The sequence below is a fragment of the Notamacropus eugenii genome, chromosome 5 (assembly GCF_028372415.1).
Source record: "Notamacropus eugenii isolate mMacEug1 chromosome 5, mMacEug1.pri_v2, whole genome shotgun sequence".
In the NCBI taxonomy this organism is placed as follows: domain Eukaryota; kingdom Metazoa; phylum Chordata; class Mammalia; order Diprotodontia; family Macropodidae; genus Notamacropus; species Notamacropus eugenii.
This window is the reverse complement of record NC_092876.1, coordinates 289,268,325-289,289,071: the sequence shown is the minus strand read 5'-3', so window position 1 is coordinate 289,289,071 and position 20,747 is coordinate 289,268,325. Positions and strand designations below refer to the sequence as shown.

The window sequence follows — 20,747 nt, the reverse complement described above, 5'->3', positions numbered from 1 at the left end:
GCCAAGTGCATCAGACACTTACCAACTGCATGACATTAGACAAGTCATTTAATTTCTACCTACCTCAGTTTCCTTAACTGCAAAATGGGATTATAATGATGGAATTCTAATAGAGCTGCTCCCAGTCTCAATATTCTAACTTCCTTATGGGCCTCCCACTGAACAGCAGGCATGTCCTGATTTAACCATACATCTGACTTTAACCACATCACAGGTCCCCAGACTCAATATAGCCACAGCCACCCACCCCACCCCAACTCAATATCCTAATTTCTTTATATATGCCTCACTACTCACTAGAACAACAGATGTGTTCTTGAACTCATATTTCTCAGAGAAATAGCAGGCGTGTCTATGTGATGAGATCCCAGTCACTGCCTCTAGCTAGCCACTGCCCCAGACCCATTCTTCATTTTTCCCACAGAAACATCAGGTGTATGCATGCACTCAAACAAAACCCCATCCATGTAGTCTCAGACAAGACCACAAAACTTAGCCAATCAGAAAACAGCACCATCGGATGCCCAAGCAAGATGTGGACCCCAAAACAATAGAAGGAACTTTCCTTAAGTAACATCTGTGCAGTAGTAGCAAAAGCTGTCCTTTAGATAAAGTTATGATGTAGAGAGGCTTATTATAATCTCATTACCATACCTCCCCAACGGGTTTTTCTATATGCATCATGGGTAATCACATGTGCAGTTCCACTGAGGCTGGGTCCCCTCCCCTATTACCTAATCCCTTAATAAACCCCTCCTGCCTTTTTAATATTCATAGTTTTTTGTTATTCAGTTACATCTTTACCCTGTATAAATCCATCTTGCTTTCTCTGAAGTTGCTCGTTCCTGTTGAAACATAACCCACTTCATGAGAGGAGTCAGTCTTAATAAATGCCTGTACTTGGAATAGAAGTGGTCTGAATCTGAAATCTTTGAGACAGTTCCTCCACAGCACAACATGAAACTACAACAATAGCACCTACCTCCCAGAGTTGGAAGTACAAAATGAGGTAATACTTTTAAAATGTGTAAAGTGCTTTGCAAACTTTAAAGTGCTATACAAACACTAGCTATTATTATTATTTTATTATCATGTATATCATAGGGGTACAGCTGGAAACCCTGAGGAACTGAAATCTAAACCATGAAGTTTCCTACAAAAGTGGTTTGTCTTATAAATGACAAAACTGAGTCAGATAATGAGGAGAGAATAGAGGAACTGGCCACAAGTTTCCAATCATAAGTGTAAGACATTCTAGGAAGAGGACACAGACATGGAAACAGGAAAGAATAAAGCATGTTTTCAGGAGAATGGCAAAGTACTCCAACTTAGTTGGAGCACAGTGGAAATGCAAATCCTTGCAAATGAGGCTTTCTGTGTGATATGAAAGGAGTAGTTACATTTTGAGGAATCTCTCACTTTTTTGGTCGTGCTGTTCCCCACTAAAACAATTTCAGAACTTCACTACCAGATGCTACTCACTGTGCTGTTATTAATTTCCCCTATTAACACCTAGTTCACAAAACTCAAAGAATGTCTAGGTTTATGTAGTGGTCAAACTACTCGAAATTGAGTTCATGAGAAAATTACGGAACATAATGACACATATCCATGAAGAAACTTTCCTCAGAATCTGTATAGCCTTAATCATTTAGATTCAGCTCCCTGGGTAGGGGAGGCCTCACACACATACTGTTTTTAGTGTGGGTCCTCAATGTATATCCAACTAAGGTTCTCTGAAGTTCTCACTGAAGGCTATGGCCTCCCTCCATGACCACCTCTGATCCCAGAATTGTTTACAGAGAAGTTGATAAACAATTACAGCTAGTAGCCAGGACTAGAACCTTTGGTCGATACTCTTTTTCTACCCAGATATACTGATATTTAGCATGGGAGGTATTAAATTCCCACTATGTGATCAGTAAAGGGTCTACATTCTATCCTAACTTCTGACTAAAATTTCACATCCTGAAAGTTCTACTCAGGGATGTTATGAGGCTCTAATGACACAACAGATACAAAGCACCATTCATACCTTAAAGTGCTATATAAAGCTCATTATTATTATCAGTCATGAGGCACTAGACTACCAGTCTAGTAATAACTTTATCATCTAAGTTTTCAACTACCCTCCTGCTGAGTTGACACAGCCATATAGGAACGTGCTGCTGAATATCTAACTACCCAGCTGGGGGAAGGAAAGGAATGTATGCACACACTTTTAAGTTAAACCTGTATTATTATTAATACCTCCTTAAGGCCAGATTCTAAACAATCGAAACAAAAAATTAAGTTCTGCTTTGTAGTAACTGCTGGTTTTTAAGGTGTAAACTATCAGACTCTCTTAAGGAGTTAGAATTGGATCGAGTATACCCATGATTCTAATACTCAGGGCAAGTCACTCTGAGGGAGACCTGAACTCAGTGAAATTGTGAAACAGAAAGCTGACAGTATAACAAGGGGAAGTATTTTGCTTGAGTTTTGGCACTGATGCGAGGGGCAGTGTCCTTGTTCGTATTTAGAATCAGGCAAGAGAGGAGGAACTTGAGGCAGAAAAAAATCCCCTCAAAGGGTGGAGTCACAAGGAATTTATAGCAGAAATTCTCCCTGAACTTCAGCGTTGACTGGCAGCAGGTCCACTCTTCACTCTTGTTGCTTGAAGCCACTGGAACACACCAGGAGCCCAGTCAGGTGAGAATTATCTTACAACACATAGCTATAACACACACACACACACACACACACACACACACACACACACACACACACAAAGTGAGAATTCTCATATTCATACAGATACTAGAAAAAAATTTATATTTCTTACCATGTCCCTGGAATCATGTGTAGCATATATGTTGTAGCCTACCCTTTGTTCTCAGAACATAATATTGCTTAAAATGTGGAATCAAATATAAAAGCCTCAAAACAAATCACTTACATACTAGAATTAGTTTTAACTGAGAATTCTGTAGTCATTGAAAAACTCCAATGAATTTTTAAAAAAAATTAACACTGGAAATACCCTGAGCTCAATACTCTTAAAACATTACTTCATGAGTCCATGTATAGATGTATACAGTTAAGCAGCTTCTAAGTTCAGACAGCAAAGTGAAACACATTTAAAATGAGCTTTACACTTTCAGTTCTGTTTCTTTTAAATGGTTTTTATTTTCAGAAGTGAAATTTTGTAAGCGTGGGACAAATTACCTTCCTTTTCATTTTCAGAACAGTTGCCTAAAAGGGAGTTTCTCTTTTTCTAAGTGTTCAAGATAAGGTTTTTGAACTGCTAGTTGTGCCTACATTTATCTAGTGACATTAGGTCATACCAACAGTATCAGTCTCACTATAGTTAGTATTATCTTAGTTTGGAGCTAAAATGTCCAGTGGATAAAGCTGTGAGTTGCCCAGCAGTCATAAGAAGCGAATGCAAGTACTGCTTTACTGAAAATTGTTATCCGCTTAATATTTCTACTGACCAACACTTTGAATAATATTCTAACAAATTTTTTTTAATGACTTTTCACACACCACTATTATAATGTGCTTTGGTTGTTTGGTTTGAACATTTCTAAACTTTGAACTCTCCGACTAGATGTTCTCTGTTCCTCTGACATGTTATTCTCAGTACCGTGTAAACATTAACTGCTGTGTTATAACAGTCATTTGGCGACTTTAACCTTAGAATCCTCAGTAAATGAAATAGGAGAAAATATAACAAATGTTTACTTAGTATTATTACACTGACTCTTTAAATAAGGCTTTGGTGGGGAAAGAACTTATAAAGTCACTACATATCCCATTACAGAACCGCATTGGAAAAATTTGTGTCTATGTATGTGGACGGCTACATACGTCTATTTGTGAGTGCATACACACATTTTTTTTCCTTAACAGTTTAACTCTGGTTGGGGAGTTTGGAGAGCTGGGACTTAGTGTGCACACGTCATGCATTTATTAGCACTGCCATTTGCAATGGATAGAGCACCAGTGCAGCAGTCAGAGATCAAATCTCACCTCAGACACATGATACTCACTGGTTGTGTGACCTTGGGCAAGTCACTTAACCCCAATTGTCACATCATGGGCCATCTCCAGTCATCCTGATGAGTATCTGACCACTGGATTCAGATGGCTTTGGAGGAGAAGTGAGGCTGGTCACCTTGCACAGCCCTCCCTCACTCAAAAACAAAGTCAAGTGCAAGTCATGTCATCATTTCTCTGATGGCATGTCTTCTTCAGCAACGAAGGACGAACAGTAATTCTTCCTCTGTAAGCCTCAGCTTCATCATCTATAAAATGGGAATAATAGTAATTCATGCCTTGCCTCCCTCGCTGGAAGAATCAAATGACAGATTATATATGAAAAATACATTTTGCAAACTATAAAATGCTATACAAGTACTTTACTATTATCAGAAAACAGTAACCTAAAAAGACTGCAGAAAACCCTTTGCAACTCTTAAACCTGAGTTTATTACTCCCTCTCTTGACCCCCAAATCCAGCACACACATTTATATATACAGTGAAAGGTACTACATTTATTTAGAAGCAACATTAAGATTCTAATTTGAGAGTCAAAGATGAAAATTCAGGATGTTTAATGCTATATTCTTCATTTTATACACATATAATTAAATAATTTCAATTTTCAACTATTAAACAGTTGATTTTTTAAAATATTCAATATTTTAAAATTTGACCTGCATGTCAAAAGAAGAAAGACTCAGCACTTATGCCTGAATCAGAATCTCAGAGAAGATTTAGGGGCTTTATGATATTGCCCAGCCCAATCTTTTCATCATGTAAATTAGGAAATTGAGTCTCATCCTCCCAAGATCCCACAAATAGTAAAGATTGTTCAGATTTGAAGAAAACTCTGACTCCACATTCTGTGTTTTTTCCATTAGTCAATAAATCCACATGAGAAGCAGTCAAACAGTTTATTCTGAAAGATATATGGGGCCCAGGAAGTCAATATTTTATTCTACTTTTGGACTAATTATTACTTCTTTTGGTCATTCCTGTGAATACATCAGTGGAGGGAACTTCCAGTGTGGGAATCAGTCCCACTGATGTAGATCCATAACTCTCCTATAAGTTAGAGGTCTGAGGAAACTGACTTCAGTGTTGAAAGTTCAAGTGAACTCATGGTTCTGTAGGAGATATATTTATTTATATAGATAGATAGATAGATAGATAGATAGATAGATAGATAGATAGATAGATAGATAGATAGATAGATAGATAGATATAGATATATATATACATAGATATATATAGATATATATATGTATGTATGTATAGATATAGATATAGATATATAGATATATATATGTATGTATGTATATATATAGATATAGATATGCCATAAACAATACTCAGACACAGATTTTTCTGATTCTCTGGCATCAAGTAACACAATTAATCCTTCTATGTAACAACCTTTTAAATAACTGATACTGTGAACACTATAAGCCCATTCTTCTCCAACTCATATTTCTCCAGTGTCTTGAAATAATCCTTGAAAGGGATGGTTTTAAATCCTTTCCCATTCTGTTAGCCATTCTATGAGCACACTCCAGCTTGTCAACATTCTTCCTAAAATGTGGTTCCTGGAATATAATGTTCCATATATGGCATGGAACTATGTATAGAGCATATTATACACACACACACACACACACACACACACACACACATATGCATTGGTCCTATCAAGTTCACATAAAAATGTAGCATCGTTGCTGGTCTAACTACCACTCAGTTGGACCCCAAAGGCCACTCCTTACTCTCCAAAACATTGATGCTGAGCTGTTGCAGACCCTAGCAGGACTCAGAATATAACGTTTATATGTAGTACAAAAAGCCCATATTCAGTGCAACTCACATCCTAGATCTCTTGATTAAGATTATGTTAGCTTTTATGGTTGCCATGTCAAATATTGACTCAAGTCAAACTTGCAGTCTACTCATACCCCTAGGTCTTTCTTCACATGAAATGTTTCCTACCCATACTGTTGCTATTCAATGTTTGTTTGATTGACTTTTTTAATTTGGAAGAGACTTTATTTATATTTATATTATTAGTTCTTTCACCTAATTAGATATTTATCAAACCATTCATCTTGAGTCAGCCAATAGTCCCAGTCTAGCCTGTTGAGATATTTTTGTGTATTCATTCTGTCATTCCATATAGTTCCTATTACCTGCAGTTTCTTGTCATTCTTAAATTTTATGTCATAAAAGCTACAAATAGAAATGTCAAACAATAACAAAAAAAAGACCCAAAACAGAATTTGATGCCATTCCACTGGCACCACTATAGTCTGACACCAGTTCATTAATTATCATTCTTTGATATGGTCATTCAAACACAAACCCAATTAATAGTACTATCATCTACCTCATATCTCTCCAATTTGTCAACAAATATATCACAGAACATTGTCAAATATCTTGCTAAAATCCAGATATGTTCTGTCTACAGAACTTTATTGAAAGACCAGTTTAATAACCTTGCAAAATAAGGAAATGATGCTAATCTGGGAAAATGGGTTCTTTATGAAGCTATGCTGATTTCCAAGATCACTATTTCCTTTTCTAAATGCATAATCCTCTCATATGTGAAAATTTTAGTGGGTTATAAAAATGACTTGATTATATGAAAACCTACATTCTTCAAAGGAAAATACAAGTATGTATTTTAAACACAGGCAATCTTCCCCTTTTCTTATGAAATATAAATTTTATGCAGGGATTTGGTTTTTCAGGAACAGTTTTCCTCTAGAGTTTTATGAAACATTAATTACACTATAGAGGTAGAAAAGGATTAAGAAACTGATCTTCAAAACTAGGAGTAAAAACAGAACCAGAATTTTGGAACTGAAAGGGGCTTTTAATACCTGGTGTGAACATGTTGTTTTATAAATGAGAAAACTAAAACCCTCAGAGATCCACAGAATCATAAGATTTAAGATGAATTTAAAGGATAAGAGGAGAAAGAGATGAATTAAAGTTCTGTGGATTAAATCCCATGATCCCCTGTGTATAAGGCAGAATCTCCAAAAGGAGTTTGAAAGATGGTCACAATTTGCACATCAGGAGACTATCTTCTTTGAAAAAGGGTTGTAATTCACAAGATTCTGTCCCATACCAGGAGGGGGAGCATATGAATTAGAGGAGAGGCAGAGAAAGAGATTGGATAGCATGCCCTTAACAGTGATGAGTAATTATGGTAAAGGCAGGGAGTAAGACCAGCCTTCATAATTCAGGATACAACATGACACTACATAACACCATTTCCATTCAACATTTTTTCCTTCATGAATTGATACTTCTAAGTGTGAAGTACAGACGAAAAATCAAGGTATTAAGATGTATTGCAAATTCAGCAACAGAAAAATGTGAAAAAGAAATAGAATTGAATGAGTATTTATTATTTACTATTTGCCAGGCACAGTGCTAAGTGCTTTGCAAACATATACACATATTATCTCATTTGAAGGAGGAACTGAATTTGATTCTACAAGAAATTATACATTCATGAGTGATGCAGAGTGAATTAAAAAAGTAACAATTAAAGATACAGTCTGTTTGATAAAGAAAAGAATTCAAAGGAGGTAGAAAAAGAAAAAGGACAAAGAAAAGGAAAATTTATTGGAGAAAGGTGCCATAAAGGAATTGGCAGCTACGTGGCCCTGTGGTTAGAGTGCTAGGCCTGGGGTCAGAAAGACTCATTTTCTTGAGTTCAAATCTGGCCTCAGATTTGAGGTACTTATGTGACCCTGGACAAGTCACTTAACTAAATGAGGTTCCTCATCTATAAAGAGATGGAGAAGAAAATGGCAAACCACTCCAGTCTCTTTGCCAATAAAATCCCAAATGGAGTCACTAAGAGTTGGATATGACTCTAAAAATGGCTGAACAACAAAAAATATAACATAAATTAGGATTTTAGGAGTAGGAGTTAATAGAGAAGAACAGATCAATAAATAAGCCAAGGAACAAAATCCAACTTAAGTAAATTCAAGGAATTTGTGATAGGGATTGATGGGAGGGGATAAAAACAAATATAAAAGAACTGGAAGATTATAATGACCAAGCATGACTTGGGAAAGAGTTGAGAACATAAGCCTCCCTCCCTTCATGGCAGAGATAGGAGACTATGAGTGTCTAATACTTCACATGTAGCACACCCTCTGGTCATTATTTTTCTTCTATCTGTGCCTGTCTTTGTACTTGTTGAATATATGTATATATTTTCTCTTACTGTACCAATAGGTCTAATGAAATGGTAGATAAGTGGAGAGGAAAAAGTAAAGTTTGCCCTTTCCCTCCTCCAGCGTAGAAAGGGCACCGTGCATTCTTTGAAGTTTGCGTCTTCTGTATTCTAGCCCAAAATGTATGACTAAGACTCTCTAAACCAAACATGGAGACACTGTGGCCCTCTAGGTCCTCAAGTGTGGTCCTTTGACGGAATCCAAACTTCACAGAACAAATCCCTAAAAGGAAGCTTAGATTTGGACAAAACTGTTTGTTACCCCTGCTCTAAACTGTTCACAAGATGTTTCTTAAGTGATGTCATATGCATTAGCATAATACTTTCAAATCAGTTAAAGACTTATTCACCATTTGTTGTAGGGCTGCTGGAAAATTCCTTAACACCTACTTTACACTTTCTAATTACACTCTTCATCTTCTGTGAAGACATTAATCTGAGGCAGCAGGGAAATTCCTTCCCTTAATCATACATTCCCAGATATGATGAATCCTTTTGTTGACTTTGCTAACACTTTTTCCTTTCTCTTGTTTATTATTTGTTGCAAAAGGTTTAATGAAGTGGGTAGGAAAGAGAGCTCTATTAGGAAATGAATGTGACATTGAAAAAAATATCAATAATAAAGATAACATTTTCTACCTTAGTTTTTTTTTTCCTAAAATGAATTATTTGGATAATAAAACTAAATAAAAACTATCATTGCATCATATTGTTGCTTTACTTTCTTCACAAAAATTACATTTATATCCCACATTAATCTAGTTCTTGTGTCTAGTATAGCTTGATTACTTTGACCTGGATAATCTCATGATCCACTCCCAGGGCATTGTCTACACAAGCCAGATTCAGATCAAAATTGCTTCTCTAAGTAGTCTTTGACATATGTCGTTAATTGCTTATGTAGTGGGGGTTTGGAGAAAAGTAGACCATCTGAGATGGCATCACCCATGGTGGAAGATGCTAATGGATTGTTTTGGGGAGACTGGTAGATTGGAGCATGCACAGATATTTTGCCTTGGCCTACCACATGGTTGGCAGCAGACTTTTTCCACTGGCTGGAGAAGTGGAATTGTGAGCATCTTTCAAAGGCCTAAGCTACAGTCCTCCTGTCTCCTGAAACCAGTCTCCTAGTGTTTTCATGCAGGTAATGTCATATTGAGTAGTGCAGGAATGAATTAAGCCCTTATTACCCTTAGTTTCTCTATTCTTAATACCTATGCCTAGAAGTTTCCTGAACTATACCTTTTCTCCCCAAAATTCTCTCTTTTGCTATTTTTTAATTCAAGCCTTTTCCTGCAATTCTTGATTATCCCATCGTACTTTTCACTGCTCTCATCACAAGCAATTCTCTCTTTCATGCTTCTTTCCAATAATCTCCCAGTTTATGGATATTGATATGCTTAACATCAATGACTGGAACATCATTAGACAGAGCTCTCTCCATGGGTCTCTTTATGACCTAAAATATGCATATGACATAGTGTTGGAGATATATATATGTTAAATGGAAATGTGGATACTCAAAGCCAACGTGTAATTGATAGGGCAGAAATTTGTGTATAAGAAACAATAACTGGCAGAGGGCAGACATACTGCTAAAAGGAAAATAAAAGTTCAAGTGTCCTTTACACCAACTTCTAATCTACTACACACTGACATAAAGATCTCTATTGATACTTTTGAAAATGTAGCAAAATTAAGAAGTAGACTTTGGGAATTATTTTCTACAACAAATGTATCTTAATTGTTATTCAAATAACTGAAAAGTAAAGATACCCCAATGTTCATTACTGGTTGATTATTTTTTAAAGGAGTTGACTTAGTACAGTAAAATATATCCTTAAAGGCTCTTCTCCAACAAGGTATCTCTCATGCATATATTAAAATAATACATGATTTCTTCATAGATACAATCACAGAGATAATTAAAATCCTGATAAAATCTAGTCAGACAAAATAAAAACTCTCCCGCTTAAAAAGCTTTTGGGGAAGGGATGGGGAACCTGTGGCCTGAGGGCCACGTGGGGCCCTCTAGGTCCTTAAGTGTGACCCTTTGACTAACTCCAAACTTCACAGAACAAATCCCAGTAATAAAAAAGATTTGTTTTGTAAAACTTGGATTCAGTTAAAGGCCACACCCAAGGACCTAGAAGGTCACATGTGACCTCCAGGCCTCAGGTTCCCAATCCTCTGTGGGACTTCCTCTTGTTTCTAGGATAAATACAAATTTCCCTATTTGGCATTTTAATGCCTTTCAAACTCTGGTTCCAACATATCTTTTCATAATTGTTTCATATTATTTCTCCTTACACTGTTAGATTTTTTGCTAAACTGATCTATTCAATATCCCCTATATATTAAATCCCATCAACCATCTATGTACCTTAGCACAGGTTGGCCCCCTTGCCAGGTATGCCCATTCTGACTTTTGTCTCTTAGAATTCCTAAGTGCATTCAAGGCTTGGCATAAATGCCACCTCTGACAAGAGACTTTTTCTGATTTCCTCCAATAGTTTTTGTTTCCCTCATTCAAAATTAGGATTATGGAATCATAGATTTAGAGCTGGAATGGAAATCTAATTTATCCCTTCATTTTACAAAGAAACCAAAGTCCAAAGAGAATAAATAATTTCATATTTACTCTGCATACATTATGGATTTACTTATCTGTGTTCATGGTATACTTCCTTTTCCCAAGTATAATATAAACTCCTTAAGATTAGGGACTGTGTTCATTTTTGTCCTTCTATGGCCACTGCCTAATACAAAGCCTTGGGCATATTATATAATTAATAAATGCTTCTTGAATTGATGGTAACTGTGATGAAAGAATGAAACTTCTGAACAATAGAGAGCATCTTTACTGGGAGCTACAACTTCTCAAAAAGAATATAGCCAGACCAATTCACATTGGAAATATCAACAGGGTGGAGAATACCTCTTGTCCATATTAAACTCCTTGAGTTGGTCCATTAATACTAATAACACTATGAAGCAGTAACAATAGCTAACATTTATGTATTGCCTTAAAGTCTGCAAAGCTCTTTTCAAATATTATCCTACTTAATCCTCACAGAATAGGGCAGATGCTATTATTATCTCCTTTTTGCAGATGAGGAAACTGAGGCAGACAGTAGTTAGGTGAGTTGCCCAGGGTCACAAATGGGTGTCTGAGACAGTAATTTAACTCAGGTCTTGCTGTCTTCAAGTGCTGCACTCTCTTCAATCAAGCATCTAGAATCTATATTAAATACATACATATATACACACACATACCTATCTGTATATAACAGAACAGCAGTGTGGATGGACAACATTCCCAGAAACCAATATGAAGAAGAAAGAAGGTTGATTTGTGTTTGCAAAATTGTGTTACGTTTTTGTGCTTTCAACAGTAAATTGTTCTCTGGAATAAAAACAAAAACAAAGCCTTACTTTTCAACTTCAAGACCTCTAATGAGGAGGAAATCTTCTCATCCCGGGTCAGCCCATTGGACAATTCTCAGTGGTATGATCTTGACAATAGCAATTAGCAAGTTATACCTAGAGGGCAAAGTAGATGGCACAGTGCACAGAACACTAGGCCTGGAGTCAGGTGGACTGAGTTTAAATGGAGCTTCAGACACTTGTGTGATCTTGGGCAAATCACTTAACCCCTGTTTGCCTCAGTTTCCTCATCTGCAAAATGGGGATAATAGCACCTACCTCCCAGGCTTGTTGAGAAGATTCAATGAGTTATTTTTTGTAAAGTGCCTGGCACATAGTAAGTGGTATATAAATATTCACTATTATGATTAAGTCTGGTGCTTTAAGTTGAGAGTTCAGAAATTAATGAATTAGCCTCAAAGTTTTAGCTTAGAAATTAATTAGAAAGCTGCAAAGCTTTAATTTAGAAATTAATGAATTACAAAGACTCAGAGCTAATGGTAAATGTTCCCTCTGTACCTTTTAAAGAGGGAGGAGACATTTCCAGGCGGTTGACTGGAATAACTGTGATGACGATGAATCATTTGTATAGCATTTCCTATGTGCCAGGCACTGTACTAAGTGCTTTCTAACCATTTTCTCTTTCCATCCCAACCCTGGCTGGACCTCAGGCCCCATAAAGCTCAGAGAGAGGTGGGATGAGAAGTGTGCCGTCCCTGGCGGGGGAATTCCCAGTCGGAAAAGCCCTCCTACAAGGCAGATCTGGCTCTAGCGAGTGGTCCAGGTGACGGGCACGGGCTCCTCTCGATGTCCCCGCGAGGTGAACCTTCAATGTCCAGGGGGCTGTGTGGACCACGCTTCCCACCTGTCCGGGCTGCGCAGCGAAGGCACGCCTGCCACCCCGCACCCACGAGGGCAGCCTAGAGCCCCGCGCTCCACCACTGACCCAGGCTCCCGCTTGTCCTGTAGCCCTAAGGTCCGGCTGGACAACGTATGGGGCTCGTCCCTCAGAAGCAGCTCCTCAGGCCAGGGCAGCAGGGTGGTATGGTGAGAAAACCGGACTTCAGACCCTTTATGGCTGCAAGACCCCGGGAAAGTCACTTAAACCTGTCTGCCTCAGTTTCCTCGTCTGTGCAGTGAGATGGAGAAGGAAAGAGTAACTCACTCCTGTATCTCTGCAAAGAAAATCCTAAACAGGGCGCGACTGAACAAAACGAGCTCCTCTCCTCAATTACTGGGGAGCACAGGGCCTGGGATCCGGGGATCCCGGAGATCCCGAGAGGAGCCCAGTGCACGCCTGCTCCCCGGCGCCTGCAGATTTGCTCAGCGTCGCCTCCACGTTTAGTCAGGGGCGCCCTGGGCAGGGCAGCCCGCCCCAAATTCCCCTCCCCGTTTCGTTTCCAAGAAATGAGACAATTGGGGCCTTTGTTGCCACCGCTTCCTGCCTCGGTAACATGTCTGGGGATGTTCTGGGGAGTTCCCTTCCACACCTGGCCAGTGCCTACCGTGTGGTTAACTGAGAGGCTCCCCTTAAAAAAGAGAGAAAGTGAAAGGGGAGGAAGGTTTGCCGAGTCAGGGGGGTCTTGAGAACAAGCTGTTTTAATGATATACGGGATGCATGTGTTGAGAGAGATGGGAGAGCTGATTCAAAATGGGAATGCATTCACTTAGACCTTCTCTGCAGCCATGGGGAGCTGTATTACACAAAAGCAGCGGGCCTGAGATTTACCAAGGAGCTAATGATATGGGCGGTGATGTAGGAAACGCGTCAAACTTATACAGGAGGATTTTAAGGTTTCCTTGTGGGGCTTGGAGATCCAGGGTAAGTAAGGCACAGGGTGAGGACTGTGAATTGCACAAGATAAGGAAATCCCATTCCCAGGATGAGGGCTGGGGACAAGGAATTTTATGGTCCAGGATATGGGGCAGTTTTGTGGTAAGGGGAAGCTTTAGGGCACCAAGGGCTTCACAAAGTCAATACTATTTTACCTCTTCAGGCACTGTTTTTATCCACATTATTTCCCCATTCAACCACTAGGTAGGAGAATTCTTTCAGCAAAAGGGGTGAATGTCATTGTCTTTAGTAGCTGCTTTCTGCAGATCAGGAGTCCAAATAGGTTGAGGGGGTTTGATAAATGTGGGGGGGCAGAATGCAGTGCCATCTGAGTCCAGGATGGAGACAAACCACTGGAGGTCATTAGGGGAAAGAGTTGGTATCCTAAAAGTTGCTGTGGATGAGAAGACACAAAGTGAACGAGGAGGTTAAAAAAGCACAAGCCAAGTATAAGAGTGAGTAAAATGACCAATAACAGGATCACTATGAAGGGAAAGAAGGGGGAGAAACCACAACCCCCAAGAGGAGGTGAGGGAGATACCAGGCCAGAATGGATGTCTTACATCCAAGAAGCTGCCTGTAATAGCCTTTGAGTGCTTAAAGGAAAAATTCCATGCAGGATCTTATAAGGGTAGAGCCATGGGGAGTAAGCTAGTATCCTGGGCATGATGGTGACATACCCAGCAATCATGTACTCTGCCTTGCCCCAGAGTCCCCTATTTGAGTTAAGACATAGACTTCCAGTCTTGAGGAAGCAGGCTTAACCCTTTGCATAGGATGGGAATCAGGAATCAGGTGGACAAGGAACAGAAGTGGTTCAAGGTGGGGCCTAGATCACAAGTCCCCAAGGTGAGGGGTTTCAGTGCATAGTCTAATCACTTTTCTGACTGATCACGCCCTGCATCTTATCTCACATCTCACATCCTGCCTCTGGCTTGCTTCTCTACCTCAGCACTGCTGTCTGCTTCACCATCCACCCAAATGTTTTTGGGAGAGGGACAAAGACATTGTCCCTGCCTGAGTGGGATTGGGGACAAGAGTAAAATGAGGCTGAAGCAGTATCTAGGAGATGAGGAGAACGTAGAACAAGTATTCCTGTTGCATGACCATCTGCAGGTGGACAGCATAGTCTAGGAGACACAAATTTGACACACCAGTTCGATATGCAGGCCTCAAATAGAAAGAGCATCAAAAGTAGTGTCAGAAAAGAAGAAAATAAAGAAAGAAATCAAGAGCCCTGTAATATTATTCACTTTTGACATACGGGATTTTCTGATCTTGTTATTTTCTCAAAAGTTTCCACTCTGATTCTAATTCCTTTTGGAGGATCAGATGCTATTGGGGACCCCATTCTATACATATAAATATAAGTAACAACACTTTGAAGGTAGAAGCTTTCTACCCTTGAATTCAATACTTATGCAGATGAATTTACTTATAAGAGACTGACTTCAGCACCAGTTATCATAAAAGACTTGGGAGGATCCCTAAGTAATTAATTCCAAAGCAGTGCATATCAATAAGTTGCTTATAATAAAACGTTTGTACCATAGAACACACAGTGTAAACAGGTATTAATTCCACAATAGTAACAAACTTTCACTGAAGTTGACTTTTCCATTAATACAAAAATATTCCATGTTACCTCCCTCTAAGAAAATTGCGCTGAAATTCTTTTCCTCAAACTGAAGATGCTTCTAATCTAGTTTCAGTAATTAACAGAATAACAGGTAGGTCCCTCCATCAGTTGTACCAATGCCCAATTATTCTAACATCATTTTAAAACTTTTCAGGACCTTATTCCATACAGATCAGACATAGATCTAGTAGCAGACAGATGACTAGGTCAAATACCTGTTTACTAAGTTGTTTAATGTATAAAAAGGAAGATAATCTTAGGCTAAATAGCTCACATCTTAAACACACACTTTAATGTAGTAGTAGCTCAGACGTATCCCAGCCTTAGTCTATGGGATAATGATTCAACATTGTTTTTGTAATTTCATTTCACAAATTTCTTTTCCCTTTGTCTATTTCCATACCATTCAGAAGGAATGTTCTCTTCCAGGGATTTAATCTTTCACATGGCTATGCAGGAGTACTAATTTACTCAACTGGGGTAGAAAATAACTACCCTTCAGATTGACCACCTGTTTTGATTACAGAAATTTGCCAAGGACATGATTAGATAGAACATCACAGTTATGCAAACGTAATATCAATTCCACCTCATAGCCAGACTCAGGAATATTCAGGTAGGAAACATTCTTTTCAAAGGAACTCAATGGGGAAACTGAGCCAGGAGGATTCCATCCTAGGCAGAGTCTAGAATTGTCCCCTCAGCTGTTCTGGGGGAAGATCTCCACCTATAATGGTCACATTTTATCTGAGTAACTTGTGGCATTTCTCTCAGATGGTAGATTATTGATTATTGATAGATTTTTTATGACCCATCAGATAACTCAAAACATAGTTCTCGTTATAGTCCCAAGAGCTTTTAACTCAGATGGCAAGTTTCACTAATCAAAACTTTACCAGGACTCACATCTCACATTTTAAATTTGTCCTGGTGCAAAAGCCAATTACTAGAGATCATTTCTATATATTTTCGAATTCTCACCAAAGCAAGCTCCTTCTTTAGGAACTCCATGACTACTCAGTAGGATTTCTGCTACACAGAAGACTATACAGGCTTGATAAGAATTTATGACTAGCTGGTTACAAAAATCCTTGTTTTGGTTAATAATTTCATAACCTGAGAGTATAATTCTTGATCTAACAATATCTAGATTATAAGAGAAATTGCTTTTCTAGCAACTTAGGTAACACAATCATTAACCAAATTACACATTATGAGAAAATTCAGAAATATAGCCATACCACAAGCAAATATCATGTATTTAAAACTTGAAACAGAACCAATTAATTACCAATCAGGACACCTTAATTTAGTTGCATGAGCAAATCAAATCTGGATTCATAACCACTAGTGATAACATTTTAATTTCTAAGGCCCAAAATGAGTAATGGGCACTCAATCCACAGCCCTGACATCATGTCTCTGGAAGCCTTGAAATTAGGTTGGGGATCTTCCAGAATCATGATCTTCAGGCTGGGGCCGAGCAACCCATCACGTATCTACGTCTGTATGTATACTGTTAAGCATACATGACGGATATCAGCTCTGGGAACCCCTTTGAACTCTCCTAGAATCTTCCCCTGGATCTGGCTTGTTCAGGAGGCCATAAGCCTTTCATTATGGATTTGTCCAATTGCCTCTGGCTGCTTCCCATCCTTGATTCAATCAAAATATCTATGCCCAAGTCTTTTCCCCTTAACCTAGCCTAGCTCTCCATTGTCTTTTACCTCCCCATTGCCTCCAGCTGTTTCCCACCCTTGATCACATCAAAACCCCATTCTCTTAGTTATGACTTCTAGTCACTCCCTGTCCCATCAAGATCCTCCTTAGACTCTTCCTCAAGACCCTCCCTAAACCCCTCATCCCATCACTCCAGACTACTAGACCACCCCAGATCCCTCCCACAGTCTTTCTGTGTATAAGATCCTTCTTGTCCCCATGAAGGTGCTCAGATTCAATCTAGCTCCGATTATGTCTAGATGAGATTCAGTCTGGTCCACTTACAAGCCTTACAAATGCTTAGGCTTCTTAAGAGTCTACCTAAAATGGCAAATCTTTAGTAAAGTTTCGTTTTCTTTGACTGAAAGAAGGCTTGAGTTGAATTCAGCCTGAATGTTGCCATTTTGGTGGCCCAAGCACCCCAAATCTCAACATTATGGTTCCCTGACCTCAACATACACACATATGTATATATACACACATATGCATATGTATGTATATATATATATGTTTGTATGTATGTGTATATATTTTACTTATATTATTAATAAATACACACAGAGTCATATATTATTCTCTCAGCCATACCAAGTATCATAGAAGTCTCATACAGATGAAGAGACTGAGACCCAGAGAAGTAAATGATTTGCTTGAATGAAATTGGACTGATTTGAACCTATCCCGGATCTCAAAATTCAAGATTCTTGCTAACCTGTATTAGGTCTTTTTGTCTCAAAAGAGAACATTAGAACAACAGCTTTTCCAAACTTCTCTTCCCCAATTTTCTTACTCCTTCCACAGCTTCAGCTTCTTCCTCCTTTCTACTCAGGACCTCTCCTTCTCTTCCTACTTTTCTAAAACAAATTCAGACCATGGGATCCTTCGTTCCGTACTGCACACAGTGTAAGTTCCTCAACATTTTTGCCTTTCTTTTTCTTTGCTCTGATAAAAGAGGAAGAAGCAGGCCTCCTTGCCAAGACTTCCCTCTCTACCTCCTATACTTGATAATCATGCTATCTCCTATTTCCTCTGAAAGGAATTGCCTCATCAATCATTGCCTCTCCCATTTTTTAATCTTTTCCATTTACGTAGCAAAAGGCCAACCAAAGACCAATGGATTATTCCAGTGGAGACTTTACAAGTGGACATTAAAACCATTAATGGCAATGTTTTAGAATCTATCCATTTAATCAGTTCCAGATTCACTGTTTAAGCACTCATAAGATACCAGGAAATTATCTGGGCTTTCCATGATATGGCCAAAGTGTCCATCTCCCTCCTCCCATTCTAACTATGAGTCTGTACTTCGAGCACATTACTAGATGACTTCCAATTCTTTATCTCTAACCCAAACTTCAATTCTTCATATACGTCAAAACTTTCAACAGCTCTGAATTTTACATCAAAAAATATGAAAATTAGTGTATAACAAAGAGTGAAATAGGATACAGGATCTTAATTTCCAGAAGTAGAAAGAAAATCATCCATGGATCTCACAAAAATCTCTACAAAACTAGCCCAGGACTAAGAAGGGTACCCAAGAAATTTTTGGTTTCTAAGTGATTTGAACCCCTGTTACACACACTGTTTATTTCTACCTTCCTGGAGCCCCAAGCTCAGAACAATGAAACACCAATGGGTTATTGGGAAGATGAGTCCTCAGTCCCACTGGAAGAGTAATAAAGACATGTGGTCCTTCTCAATTCTACATTAATTCTCCCATAGATGAGTTTTGCTCATGATTGTTAAGTTATATAGTAAATTTTGCTTAAGCAACTGAGAATACTATCCTAGCTCAGTTGTAAATATCAAGGAATATTTTATTAATGACATATACATTTTTCTAATTCTACAAAGAAAAATTGTCCAAGGATTCTTGTACCAAACATTTTCACTACCTATCCAATTTCTTAGCTGTGAAGTCTGGCTCCTTAGGGGCAAAGGAGCATATCTGTAAGGTAGTTGTAGGAAGATTGGCGTCCAAAATTACAAGAAGTTTTGGTAACAGTGCTTACCAGTAGCTCTATTCAGTACTCAAGAGAGTAAAGCAGTCAGGAGCCTTCAGATAGACTAATATAGAGTTAGCAAACTTGTAGGACCCTTGGAATAAAACAATTCTGAGTAAGCTAGATAACAATGCTCACAGCGGGTGGTGGAATTCCTTTGGTTTCAGGGCTAGATCCATGAACTCATCAGTCATTCTGTTTTTGCTTACCTGTCTTCTTCCTCCATGGGGAGGACTAGACTACATCATCTGGTTTTTATGCACTATCCTGGGAACCTTACCACCCCACACATTATTGTTTCTATGAAAAAATATGTTCTGCATTCCAAACAGCCAATTTATGTTGACATTTTTCTATACGAACCTTCTGGTAAATTTGAGTTAACCTGTTTCACGGTTTGAAAAAGGAAAATAAAAAGGAGAAAAGGTGAAAAATAAGCTTGAGAGGAACAAGAGCTATGTCTATTTAAATTGTTCCACATGATGCATCATTACCTAAATATGCCGCCAGTTAATTCATGTTATGTTTGTGTCATTCAAGATTCTAAGGAAGAAGGCTAAAACAGTAAGCCACCAAATAGTATATAGATTCAGAACATTCAATTTATTTATTTAATGTTACAACTCCATAAATTCATTCAATTTATTCTTATATGTTATTGCTTGAATAAATGTGTAACTGAGCCTCAGATGACAGCACTATGCAGAGAGCCCTATAGCAATATATTAATATATATGTGTGAATGTATGTATATGCACTGGCTTTCATACTAACAAATGGTTAGGCTAGAGAGGGTCACTTCTGGATTAATTTAAAACAAAGGAATCTAGCACAAGTACAGCTTTAGTTTAAAACATGTCTTCCATGAATTCATCTTTTATCTTCTTTCACACCATCATTTTGGTAATCATTGTTGAGTGCAATAGTTGTTTTCTATTGTCATTCATTCATATAGGTAACTGTGACATAATGACTTTAAAGATGGTTTAAAAGCCAGGTCTTCCTGGCTGATCCATGATTGCTGAATGACGCTGTACAATTTACATGACTCATGACTTTAAATTGCAGAGAAGATGCTAAATTACATTAGTAGAAAGAATTTCCTTGTTCAAGAGTTCCCTGTGTCAATGAAATAATAAATTCAGTAACAATTCCTTTTATTCATAGGTTTCACCATATGCTAGAACCTGATGTTTGCTTTGCTATATCTATCCATTGTTCATCATGGAAACAGAATTACTGTTTTTCTTACATAATATTTTCTCAAGAGACAGTATGGTGGAGAAAATAGAAAGTTGTCTGAAATTAGAAAGAATTGGTTCATCATACTTCAGAAATATGTTAATTGTGGGACTGTAGGCATGTCATTCAACTTCTTAGTGTCCCAGTTTACTGTCTTAAGATTGTGAGTTATAGAAAAAATACTGATCTGTATAGGTAGAAATAATTTTCACACTTGGAGCTACCTATATGGTTGAAATCACGAGTCTGGACAAAACAGTTTTCTTGAGATAACTCCCATATGTTAACCCTTTTAAACACTCGTTTATGTTTAGGTCTTCATAGTCCTGCAGTTACTTATTCCTTTATTTGCCTTTAATTATGATTATTTTTGGTTGAATGAATCTGTTATATTAATAGTTACTCAAATTTCACCTTTAGTAATGCCGTTCTATACTGCTGCTTTGACTAGTTACTTTAAAGATCATTACTTTGATCACAATTATCAATCACTTCTATACTTCCAGTCTTTCCACATAACACATTATTGTGTCATGTAGTACCCAATACCATCATGAACTAGTATAAGAGGCATCATAGTAAGGATTTTTATTGTGTTTATC

General features: G+C 38.1%; 1 protein-coding gene across 1 annotated transcript in view; it reads left to right on the top strand.

Moving 5' to 3' along the window:
* The first annotated feature begins 2,540 nt into the window (after nucleotides 1-2,540).
* The window catches only part of KYNU (kynureninase), a 156,300-nt gene continuing 138,093 nt past the window's right edge, over nucleotides 2,541-20,747 (top strand). The window contains exon 1 of the mRNA XM_072613189.1: nucleotides 2,541-2,691. The gene's annotated coding sequence lies outside the window, so the exon portion shown is untranslated. The remainder of the gene's footprint in view (nucleotides 2,692-20,747) is intronic.